Below are 12,658 nucleotides of genomic sequence, written 5' to 3'. Positions count from 1 at the left end.
GGATAAAATAATTTTATTTGTTCCCTAGTTGGTGACAATCAAGCTATTAAAAACCGACACGGATAAAGTGCCAAAATACCTATACATAGTTATTTTATTATACACGACCTTATTGCCCGTGCATTGATGTATTGGGTACATATTTAATACCAGGTACCTAGCCAAGATGCATATCGTTTGTGCTACGACAACGAAACGCTGTCTGTCTCTCTATCGCACTAATATGTACTAGTGATAGATAGACAGAAAGCATTTCGTTGCCTTGGCGCAAACAAATGCCAATTAGCACCCTGGACTGTACCTCAGAAAAAATCATCAAGTTCTATGGACGCCTCGACTGGTCCTTAGTTCCAACTCAACTGTCCAGAACAGAACGGAGTTTGGATTTTTTTACATGTTAATTTTGTAATAGACCCTTAACAAACTACCTTATAATTTTAAATATTTTCATAAATTAGTAATTAAATTTGTCACAGCAGATTAAGGTAATGGCATACAGCCAGTTAGATGTTAATTAATCGGTGAATTCCGAACAAAATATGTACAACATTATCGATAAAAATATTCAATAGCATACCAGAGATGCGGCATCTTCTTTATTTAATACTAATTTAAACACAGTAATGGATAAGCAGTAGCTTGACTCCATACAGTGCCAGAACTAGATACTCGAAGGTGCGAATAGTAAATAATTCCTCATATCAACACAGCCCCTTACTGTGACAGTTGAGTAAATAAATTACCGTGTAAAAAAATTTTATACTACGTCAGTGGCAAACAAGCATACAGCCCGCCTGATGGTAAGTAGTCTCCGTAGCCTATATACGCCTGCAACTCCAGAGGAGTAACATGCGCGTTGCCAACCCTAAATCCCCCCCCGTCGTTGAGACTTACAATCTGGAGGTCGCGGGTTCAAACCCCGGCTCATACCAATGAGTTTTTCGGAAGTTATGTACGAAATATCATTTGATATTTACCAGTCGCTTTTCGCTGAAGGAAAACATCGTGAGGAAACCGGACTAATCCCAATAATGCCTAGTTTGCCTTATGGGTTGGAAGGTCAGATGGCAGTCGCTTTCGTAAAAACTAGTGCCTATGCCGATTCTAGGGATTAGTTGGCAAGCGGACCCCAGGTGATCGGTCCGGACACCATATCTAGTTTAGTTTATTTGTTATTTTTTTGAGACATTTCATTTCTATATCGTAAAATGGAACACATTAATTAGCGACAGTAGGTAGGGTACTTTTCGAATATTTTTTGACGTTTATAAAAAGCCAGTGGAAGGTAGATAGATTTCGATGGCTGCTCATGGCCGTATACGCAAGCTCGTGCGTCGTGAAAAATAAGAAACACCTAAAAACTTTCGATTTGTGTGCTCGAAACCCTCACTGGAGCCACTACAGCATCAGCTCGCCAATGAAGAGTGTCGGTACCGACAAAGCGATTCGTCGTGCAGAGACCGGGTGAGTTGGCTTTCGAGCTATTTGCTTTCACTGGCATAGATTGTTAAATTTCTCGTTGTCTAAAACAATTTCCCTATTCGAGGGCGATTGTACATTTGTTCCTTCGACCGCGGATCCTCCTCAAACTGAGAACAGCTAACCTGTCTCGGGGCCAGGAGTGACGTTTGAACCTCTTTCGTTTCGTTAAAACTGTCGCTAATTTCGTTTCGTTGTCGTTGCCTATAATCCTATAGAAATACAGTTATTTTATCACATTATATTAAAATATCGAATTTTAACCGATCGAATTGATGATGCAATCATATTATACGGCCAAATTAAGTAGTCATTGAATTTGGTATTGACACCGTTGGGAATAGAACACTTCTAAAATTAGTCGGATAATATTTGCACCGCGTGCCATTTCTGATTACGTAATATAATAACCTATATACTACAGTGTTGATTTGGGGACTTTAAGAATAGCGATAATTAGATATTGTTATTTTGTAAAGTGAATATAATGCCTAGACGAATATAATTTACACAATAGTACAAGTACATATAAGATAAATTAGTAATATTTTACCCGCGTATTTAGTCCATACAAATATCGTGCATTATTATTGAATAATGTTCACAGATAGATGTCCATTAATATTCACATAGATCACATAGTTAATCCTTATCAATAACTTGCTACTTCTGCTAAATATTAACTTTAAATACTTACGTTACGTACTCATAATCGGCACAAAGTATTCGCGAGCTTATCTACAATCCATTAAGGTCTATTTTCCAACGGCAGCACAGCACGGTGCGAACTGTTTTTGTTATTGTAGATAAATTGTAGTCAAATAATTTATTTAAGTATCTCACATTTAATAAGTGATTCTCGCTTCGTCTCCTCCATTCGGAAACATTCGAAATATAATTGAATTGCAAGTCTGGCTTCTAATCGTTTTGACCGTCTATTAACATAATAATTCTAATAAGAATTCCTTTCGCACCTATTGTAGCGAGATAAATTATTCTTCGCAAATATTATTTAGCATTTTTAAGTCGAGTTGTGTATTCGGTAGTATCGTGGCGGGTGGACCTTATAGCATAGTACATAAGGTTGAAATTTGTTTGTTCTACAAGTTGTTTTGTTTATCGAAGAAGTTTCTTTTACATTTAATTAACGCGGTTGCTTCATATTCAAACTAATCATGTCTAAGGCACTTGCTCGTCGTAATTTGCAATTGAAACGCGAAATATCGATCAAACGAATCGATGAATGTTTGGCGGCTGGGTTGCAGGCTAAAGTGGATTCCTCGCGATTACCATTGTTTATGTCTAGATTTAGCAAAATAGACGGCTATTGTTCTAGTTTTGAAACCCACCATTTGAAACTCATTTCGGAAATAACAGATGTGAACGAATTAGACCAGGAGGATGTTGTACGTCAAGAATTTGACGACAAATATTTTCAAATAATCGAAATTCACACTTCGTTGTCGACCGCGACTACTATCGAGGGCGAGACAAATAGAACCGATTTGTCCGTTAAGTTGCCTCGTTTAAATCTCGTACATTTCGATGGCAACATTAAATCGTGGGGAACATTTTATGATATGTTCAATACAATGGTACATCAAAACAAACGATTGTCAAATATTGAGCGGTTCTCAATTTTAATTTCACTCCTTTCGGGTGAACCATTGCAATTATTAAAAGGGTTTCCTTTATCGGATAGCAATTATTTAGATGCTTACGCGGCTTTGATTGATAGATATAATAACAAACGAAAATTGGCTTTTCGTCATTGGGAAGAAATTCAGAACGCTTCGTTGAAATCTAATTCGCCTAGCGAGTTACGTCGACTTGTAGACACTTTTAGAGAAAATATCGCGGTTTTGAAAAATCTGAGATTTCCCGTCAACGATTGGGATTTTCCATTGTTTTATTTATTGATCAATAAATTGGACCAGGATACCCGTCATCGTTTTGAACTGCAAAACGACAACAAAGATGTACCGTCATTCGAGTCGTTGTTAGAATACGTGAGTAAGGCCGGTCAAGCGTTAGAGCTCGCCGACCTCACCGAGTGCGCCGCCGCCCCTGCGGCACGCGCACCCACGGCACCCGGGCGTACCGCGCGCGCTCACGCCGCGCCGCGCACCGCTGCCTGGCGCCCGGCGCAGGATCGTGCTCCTGCGGGAGCAGCCTATAAAACGCTAGTCACCACTAGCGCCACCTCGATCGAATCGTATTGCGTGTTATGCAAGTCAAATCATGACCTTGCTAAATGTGTTGAATATCGGAACAAGACGCCTCACGAGCGCTTTTCTGTTGTCAAGGACAATCGGCTCTGCGTCAACTGCTTACGTTCTGGACACGTAGTTAAAACTTGCCCCTCAAAGTCTCGTTGTCTAAAGTGTAATGTTGCCCATCACACTACTATTCATTTCGATGTCGATAGCGGTAATTCCAAAGTCAGCGTCGCTTCTTCGGCCTCGACCAACGCTGGCGCCGCGACTTGCTCGTCGTCCTCGCCCCTCGACACCCCAATGCACGTACCTGACAAACAAGTGGCCATGCTCGCATCCGATCCAACACCTGTGGGTCGAATATCTCTTTTTGCTACTGCATGCGTGGAGGTACTAGATAAGTTCGGTAGTTATCAAAAAATTCGTATTGTCATAGACAATTGCAGTCAGCCAAACCTTATTACGCGACGTTGCGCGCAGCGGCTTGGACTTCCGATACGACAAAAAAATACCTCTATTGAGGGTGTATGTGAGGTGTCAACGTTGTCAACTTCTTATACCACTCTTAACATTCGCAGCATGAAATCTGATTTTGAAATGTGTGTCGAAGCCTTTGTTACACCCAAAATCTGCAGCGATCAGCCTGCAGTAAAAATTGACATGGACCAGTTGTCATGCGTCAAAGCATTTGAACTCGCCGACTCTAATTTTGATAAACCTGGATGCATTGACGCCTTATTGGGAGTGGATGTTTTTTGTCAAATATTTTTGGGTAACCGCCACAACTGTGACGATGGACCCACAATCTTTGAGACCAAGCTTGGCTGGGTTATCATGGGAAAGGCCCCTTGCGCAACTTCCCATTCCCAGACTTCATTGTTTTGCTCGATCGAATCGCTCGATACCCAAATTCGAAAATTTTGGGAAATTGAAAGTCTCCCTAACTCTTCGCCCTTAACTGACGATGAAGTCATGTGCGAGAAAATATTCGCCTCGACTCACGCACGTGACTCGAACGGGAGATATATCGTACACTTGCCGTTTCGAACCGTCGATCCTCGTTTAGGTGACTCGCGCGCTCTTGCCGAGCGCCGCCTGCTCTCTCTCGAAAAGAGACTCTCTCGTGAACCGGAACTCCGGACAGAATACAATAATTTTATGCGTGATTATCTCGATGCTGGTCACATGGAACCAGTAGCACCCCAGTCAGACGGGCGTGCTTATTACTTAGCACATTTCTGCGTGCTCAAACCCAGCAGCACCACCACCAAATTGAGAGCGGTCTTTGATGCTACTGCTCAGCCTACTGGAGGCCCCTCGTTGAATGACCAGTTGCTCGTTGGACCGAAACTACAATCTGATCTCGTTTCGATATTACTTCGCTTTCGTTTGCATGCGGTTGTTTTCACAGCCGACATACGTCAAATGTATCGACAAATTTTAGTCTCTCTTACCGATCGAGATTTCCAACGCATTTTGTTCAGGTTCTCCCTCGATGAACCTATACAAGAATTTCGTTTAAACACCGTGACCTACGGCATGTCTTCGTCCAGTTTCCTAGCCATTCGAGCCCTGATTCAATTAGCTATTGATGAAGGCAAAAAGTATCCTCGTGCGGTTGACGTCCTCAAACGAGACATTTACGTCGATGACGTGGTGACAGGCGCTGAGTCTGTCGAATCAGCTCTCGACCTTCAGTCTCAGGTGGTTCAGATCCTAGAGAAAGGATGTTTCGAACTTCGCAAGTGGTCGAGCAACTGTCCCCGTCTGCTCGACAATCTCGACCCAACCCATTGTCATAATAAGACGCTCTCTTTTGATTCGGAACCGACATCTCCTGTTAAGGTGCTCGGTATGGAGTGGAACCCGTCCAGTGACGCGTTCACTTTCACGGTCAATGCGCTTCATGAAAAGTGCACAAAACGAAATATTCTTTCGGAATTGGCGCGCATATTTGATCCTCTTGGGTTTCTTACACCCTTGACACTCTCGTTCAAGCGCATAATTCAAGAACTTTGGACTCTCGGTTTGGATTGGGATGTGGTAGCACCCCCCAATATCAGTCAAAACTGGTTTCGTTATCGTTTAGATCTCGACTTGTTGTCGTCTCTCGAAATACCTCGATTCATTCCATCGACGAAGTCCTGCAGTGTTCAGCTGCATGGCTTCTGTGACGCTTCCGAGGCAGGATACTCGGCTGTCATTTACTTTCGCATTCGACATAGTGATGGTAGCATCACTATACATTTGATAATGTCACGCTGTAAGGTCTCTCCTTTGCAACGTACTTCTACCCCCCGTTTGGAACTGTGCGCTGCAGTTTTGCTGACAGACCTCGTTAAACACGTAAAGGAAATTTACAACGGAGACGTCCAATTTGAGGATATTTTCTGTTGGTCTGATTCCACTGTGACACTCTCCTGGTTACGTTCGCCATCGCAACGCTGGAAAACTTACGTCAGTAACCGCGTAAGTCACATACAAGAAAGAATACCCGCTGGTCATTGGCGCCATGTCACGTCAGAAACCAATCCAGCTGATTGTGCCTCTCGCGGAGTGACTGTTCGAGAACTTGTAAATCATCCTCTATGGTGGACAGGCCCGGCTTGGTTGGCACTTGACAGTAGCTCTTGGCCAAAGTTACCGTCGTCTATCGAACCGCAATCGGACTTGTTGGAAGAACAAAGGGTCCCCAAGCAGACCGTGTTGTTTACTGCCGTCAACCAACTTGATGACTTCTTATCCAGACATTCGAGTCTCAATAAGGCTAAACGCATTGTCGCTTACGTTCATCGTTTCGTACATAACTGTCGTAACCCTGACAAAAGACGCTTCGGCCCACTTGTTCAATCGGAACTCGATGGTGCCCTTACTAATTTAGTTAAGTTAACTCAAGACAAGTCATTTTCGAATGAGATAATATCTCTAAAGGAAGGTAAAAAATTGCCTAAACAATTCAGAAAACTCAGTGTTTTTATCGATAATTCCGGTTTGCTGAGGGTGGGCGGTAGGCTGGTTCACTCTGAACTTGATTATGATTGCAAGCACCCTTTACTGCTGCCCAGTCAGGATCGCATGACACAGCTCGTCATCGACCAAGTACATAACGATAGTCAGCATCCGGGATTACGCACGCTAAATTTCTAGATTGCACAAAACTTTTGGATACTGGCTTCTAAGCGCGTAATTAGTTCTCGCCTATCGAAATGTATAAAGTGCTTCCGCTCTAATCCAAAACCTTTGGTGCCCCGTATGGCAGACCTCCCAAAAACTCGTATTTCACAAGTAAAACCTTTCTCGTGTATCGGTGTCGATTTTGCGGGTCCTTTTCCCACATACATTAAACGCTATCGTGGAGCTAGGCCTTTTAAAACACACGTGTGTTTATTTATATGTTTTGCGACCAAGGCTTCTCATGTCGAGCTTGTTATAGGACTGACCACCGAAGCCTTTCTCGCTGCTTTGCGTCGATTTATCGCTCGCCGTGGCCGTTGCCAACGCATACATTGTGACCGAGGTACGAATTTCGTAGGCGCTTATAACGCATTGCTACCTCTCATGCAAGACGCAGCTTCTCGTGAGAGTATCGAATTCTCTTTCAATCCACCAGCCGCACCCCACTTCGGCGGCTTGTGGGAAGCCAACATCAAATCGTTTAAAACGCATCTTGCTCGCGTTGTAGGGAATCAAATCCTAACTTATGAGGAATTTCTTACAGTGGCCGCACAAATTGAATCGGCCCTTAACTCACGGCCACTCTGTGAGATGAGTTCCGATCCAAACGACATGTCAGTGTTAACACCCGGACATTTTCTCACCTTAGAGCCCTTAACATCACTTGTAGATACGTCAACTAGCGACATAAACATTTCTATTTCGAATCGTTGGCAGCTTGTGCAGAAACTTCATCGTGATTTCTGGAAGCGATGGCATTTGGAGTATTTGCATACATTAAATCAACGCGCGAAATGGCACTCGGATATTGACGAACCCAAGGTGGGCACATTAGTATTGATTAAAGATGAACAACTGAAGCCACTTCATTGGTCTCTTGGTCGTATAGTATCTTTGCATCCGGGCAAAGATGGGATCTCCCGTGTAGCTACGGTTCGGTCACAATCAGGTCTAATACAAAGACCTCTGGTAAAGTTGTGTCCTTTACCTATAGACTAGTTTATTCTTAAAATACTTTGTATTTGGTGGGCGGAATGATCGGTCCGGACACCATATCTAGTTTAGTTTATTTGTTATTTTTTTGAGACATTTCATTTCTATATCGTAAAATGGAACACATTAATTAGCGACAGTAGGTAGGGTACTTTTCGAATATTTTTTGACGTTTATAAAAAGCCAGTGGAAGGTAGATAGATTTCGATGGCTGCTCATGGCCGTGTACGCAAGCTCGTGCGTCGTGAAAAATAAGAAACACCTAAAAACTGTCGATTTGTGTGCTCGAAACCCTCACTGGAGCCACTACAGCATCAGCTCGCCAATGAAGAGTGTCGGTACCGACAAAGCGATTCGTCGTGCAGAGACCGGGTGAGTTGGCTTTCGAGCTATTTGCTTTCACTGGCATAGATTGTTAAATTTCTCGTTGTCTAAAACAATTTCCCTATTCGAGGGCGATTGTACACCAGGCTTCCATGGGCCGTGGCAAAATGCCGGGATAACGCGAGGAAGAAGAGAAATAATTTATTTACTTGCTGCTTATACTTAAAAACAAATAAGACAAATACGTTCACACTATGATTTTTATACGTGAGAGGGGAACGTGGATTCGATAACTTTTTAAAGTTCATCGGATCGAAATTTGTATGCGATAAGTCTCCATCTGCACATGGAGACACACTACACACCAGTGTTGGCCGAATGTTAATTGCAATTGACAATTAACCATTACAAATTGAACTGGTTAATGATCAATTGCATTAACGTTTCGGCCAACACTGCTACACACTGTGTATCCATTACGGCCTATCTTAAGGGTTTTAAGTTTTAAGTTGTTATTAAGTAGTCGAGTTGACTCAACCTCTTTAGGACACTGCTAAAAATGCTATAAAAAGGTGTGTTTCTTGTAGCTAATTTACTATTGAAACCTACAAAATGGCTACAGACTCCATTATTAAAAGTGCGTGAGCATAATATTGATTTATTCCTAAACTTAGTTGGTAACGTAAAGATATGTTCCGAGCGTTTAGTAATAAGTATCTTGTAATGCATTTATACCCACTATGAATTTAATAACATGTTTTTTGTGTACACTGTATGCTTAGACTTAGTTTTAACATGTGAATTTTCTCATGTAATTCTTTATGAGAATAAAGTTCTTTAAACCTAACCTAACCTAACTTACAAATGGGCCTTTCAATACTCCATCTCTGAAAACCCCCAGAGTTTATCAAGATAATATATTTTTATTTTTATTTATTTAAAATTTGATTCAGGCAACAAGGCCCATATTACAAATACCTTACAGACTAACATACATATACATTTTATAAAATTACAACTAAACACTATTTAGGCGACAAAACGGCGTGGCTCCGTTGAATCGGCTGCTCTTGTGTCGGATTCGGCAGTTTGCCCCGGAACCTCCGAAACACGACACCCTTCGGCCAGATGTCGGCGCATTCGATGGTCGCCTGCAGCGGTCGCGGCACGCGCACAACAAAAGAGTTGAAATGCACGTAGTGGCGCGATCGAAGCTAGAACACCCTCAGCGTGTAGCCGGTCTTCTGGTGTACATACTCCACCACTTCAGCAGCCGTGGCGGTGTAATGCAAGCGCGATACGTACAGCGCCTTACTCGGTGTAGCAATCCGCAAGCCAGAATTAGCCGGTTCGGCGGTACCACACTGAGTCTTAATATAAAGGCATAGTCAAGGTACTGGCCATAATTCTACTGTGGCTTCCTCAGATCATGTGTAGAGGCAATAAAAACACGTCGCTATGTTCGGTATCTATCACTTTACTAGTTTAGTTTATCTTTAGGCAAAGATAAATCTTTGGACTGACGAGACACGCATTTTTAGGGTTTTAGGGAAGAGAAAGTACATTGATTGAAGACAGTAGCATTTTTATTGGGTTTTTGACTGGAAACAATTATGTCGCCAGGACAAGACATGTAAGTTGTGTTGGTAGGGGCAGGAACTCTAGTTTTTTGAGTGGAAATTTGAAGAACTGTATTAGTTTTGCGTGACTCTGCGCTTATAATAGGGCCTTTTAAATCCCGAGTCGAGTTCTTTGTTGAGTATTTTAAGCGCAACTTAAAAGGACTCGAGCCAATTATTATAATAAATATACATACATACATCATACATACATATAATCACGCCTATTTCCCGAAGGGGTAGGCAGAAACCACGGATTTCGATCCTGACATACCTCTTTCGCTTCCTTCACTGTCATGACATTCCTCATACACGCTCGTTGGTTTAGGGTGATCTTGACCTGGCCTTTCTTCAGGATTATTCTTATAATAAATATGTGTTAAGTATTGGATGATATATACCTAACCTATGAATTTCATGTGAGGAAGAATTTTAACTTATACATAATTTAAGAGTTGTCTTTAAGTTCATCCTCACTTTCTCGACACGTGGCAAACCAAGAACAAGCGGGCATCTCGCTCGTTTTTGCCCAGAACGTGCAAGTTGTGGAATGAGCTACCTTCTGAGGTGTTTCCCTTGCGCTATGACATGGGGTTCTTCAAGAAGCAGGTATTTAGGATTCTCAAAGGTTGGCAACGCATAAGTGGCTCCTCCGATGTTGCTTATGTCCATGGGCGGCGATGACTGCTTCCCATCAGGCGGCTAGTCTGCTCGTTTGCGGCCTATTACATTTAAAAAATAACCGGCCAAGAGCATGTCGGGCCACGCTCAGTGTAGGGTTCCGTAGTTACTCTTCCGTCACAATAAGCTAAACTGGAGCTTAAAGTATAGTAAATTGTTAACCAAGGGATGATAAGGTACCTTTCACCCGAGTTAAACAAATAGGCAAATTTGCATAATCAGTACCTAATTAAAGTAAGTCTTTTTACTATGAAGTGAAAACTTTTTGCGATAACTCAAAAACAGCTAAACTGATCATGTCCGCTATAGTTTTCATTTAATGTCTTTCTTAAGCTCTACTTCCACGATTTTTTTCATATTTTTTGGACCTATGGTTCAAAAGTTAGAGGGGGGGGGACACATTTTTTTTTTCTTTTGGAGCGATTATCTCCGAATATATTCACTTTATCAAAAAATGTTTCTTGAAAACCCCTATTAGTTTTGAAAGACCTTTCCAACGATACCCCACACTCTAGGGTTGAAGCGAAAAAAAAAATTCACCCCCACTTTACGTGTAGGGGAGGTACCCTAAAAAAAATTAAATTTTTAGATTTTATTGTACGACTTTGTCGGCTTTATTGATTTATATATCCATGCCAAATTTCAGCTTTCTAGCACTAACGACCACGGAGCAAAGCCTCGGACAGACAGACAGACAGACAGACAGACAGACAGACGGACATGGCGAAACTATAAGGGTTCCGTTTTATGCCTTTTGGATACGGAACCCTAAAAAGTGTCGATACAGACGGACTGCAACTCAACTACAATTTGTATGGGAACTGTACGCCGACTGCACGCCAACTGCATGCACAGATGATATTTTATTTTGTGTAAATTCCAGGGAATTCTGTTATTGGCTATGCTTATAAGTACTCATGTTTTTTTGTATTTTATTCATTGTAAACGCTGTAGAACTTCTCAATAAATAAATAAATAATAATAGATAGATAGAGATAGAGATCTTTATTTGCATACCAGTATGATACATAGGTACATAAAGGACCCTGGAAAGGGTGTAGCAAAACATGTTGTTCACAATACAATACTTATCTTACTTAGATGATAATTTATTCAAATTTTCTAAATTTCACTTCCTTACCTGATTGGAATAATACAATTTTAAATTATAACAAATAACATTAATTATAACTATTACCTGTAAATCATTCAAAACTTAATAATTTATTTATTTAGCTTTATTGTACAATACAAAAAAGTACAAATGGCGGAGTTAATGCCTTAAGGCATTCTCTACCAGTCAACCATTGGACCAAACAGAAACTTACAATTGGTGCGGAAAAGAAAATCAGTACAGAGAGATAAAAGTCACTATCCAAACACTACTATTATCAATAAACATGCATAAATACATAGTATAATAATACATACATATACCATATATATGAGACCGTAAGATTGTACACCCGTGAGTTTATAATCTCAAGTAGGTTAGGTTAGGTTAGTTTGTAATCTAACTACCGTCAGTTTATAATGTAACTAGCGACATTATAAACCGACGAGTGTTTACAATTTTATGGTGACATATACATACAATACATATATAATAATAATTCAGCCTATATACGTCCCACTGCTGGCCACAGGCCTCCTCTCATGCGCGAGAGGGCTCGGGCTATAGTCCCCACGCTAGCCCAATGCGGATTGGGGACTTCACATACACCTTTGAATTTCTTCGCAGATGCATGCAGGTTTCCTCACGATGTTTTTCCTTCACCGAAAAGCTAGTGGTAAATATCAAATGATATTTCGTACATAAGTTCCGAAAAACTCATTGGTACGAGCCAGGATTTGAACCCGCGACCTCCGGATTGAAAGTCGGACGTCATATCCACTCGGCCACCACCGCTTACATACAATACATATATATATATACGGAGTGAAGTGCGCTGTCTATGATTAGATTTTTTTTTCAAGTATTCTACCTATTTATGGATTTTTGTCGGACACTTTTTGGTATATGGAGATTTCCTTGCCTCTACCTTCCATAATGTATAAGTTACTCTATGCTTTAGGAAAGGTGCTAGTGCTGCACTCTGGCGGCAGAGCATTGCAGTAATACTCCCTATTAGTAAATCGGGAATCAATCGAGCTACTAATAAAATTAAATAT

At 41.3% G+C, this 12,658-nt stretch overlaps 1 protein-coding gene across 1 annotated transcript in view; it reads right to left on the bottom strand.

Annotated features, from left to right (window-relative positions):
* The window catches only part of LOC133518382 (laminin subunit alpha-2-like), a 144,490-nt gene that overhangs the window by 40,711 nt on the left and 91,121 nt on the right, over positions 1 to 12,658 (bottom strand). The gene's annotated exons all lie outside the window — the stretch shown is intronic.

Source organism: Cydia pomonella, chromosome 5 (genome assembly GCF_033807575.1).
Source record: "Cydia pomonella isolate Wapato2018A chromosome 5, ilCydPomo1, whole genome shotgun sequence".
Taxonomy (NCBI): domain Eukaryota; kingdom Metazoa; phylum Arthropoda; class Insecta; order Lepidoptera; family Tortricidae; genus Cydia; species Cydia pomonella.
The sequence above is the reverse complement of the archived record's forward strand: the minus strand, read 5'-3'. Positions and strand labels throughout refer to the sequence as shown.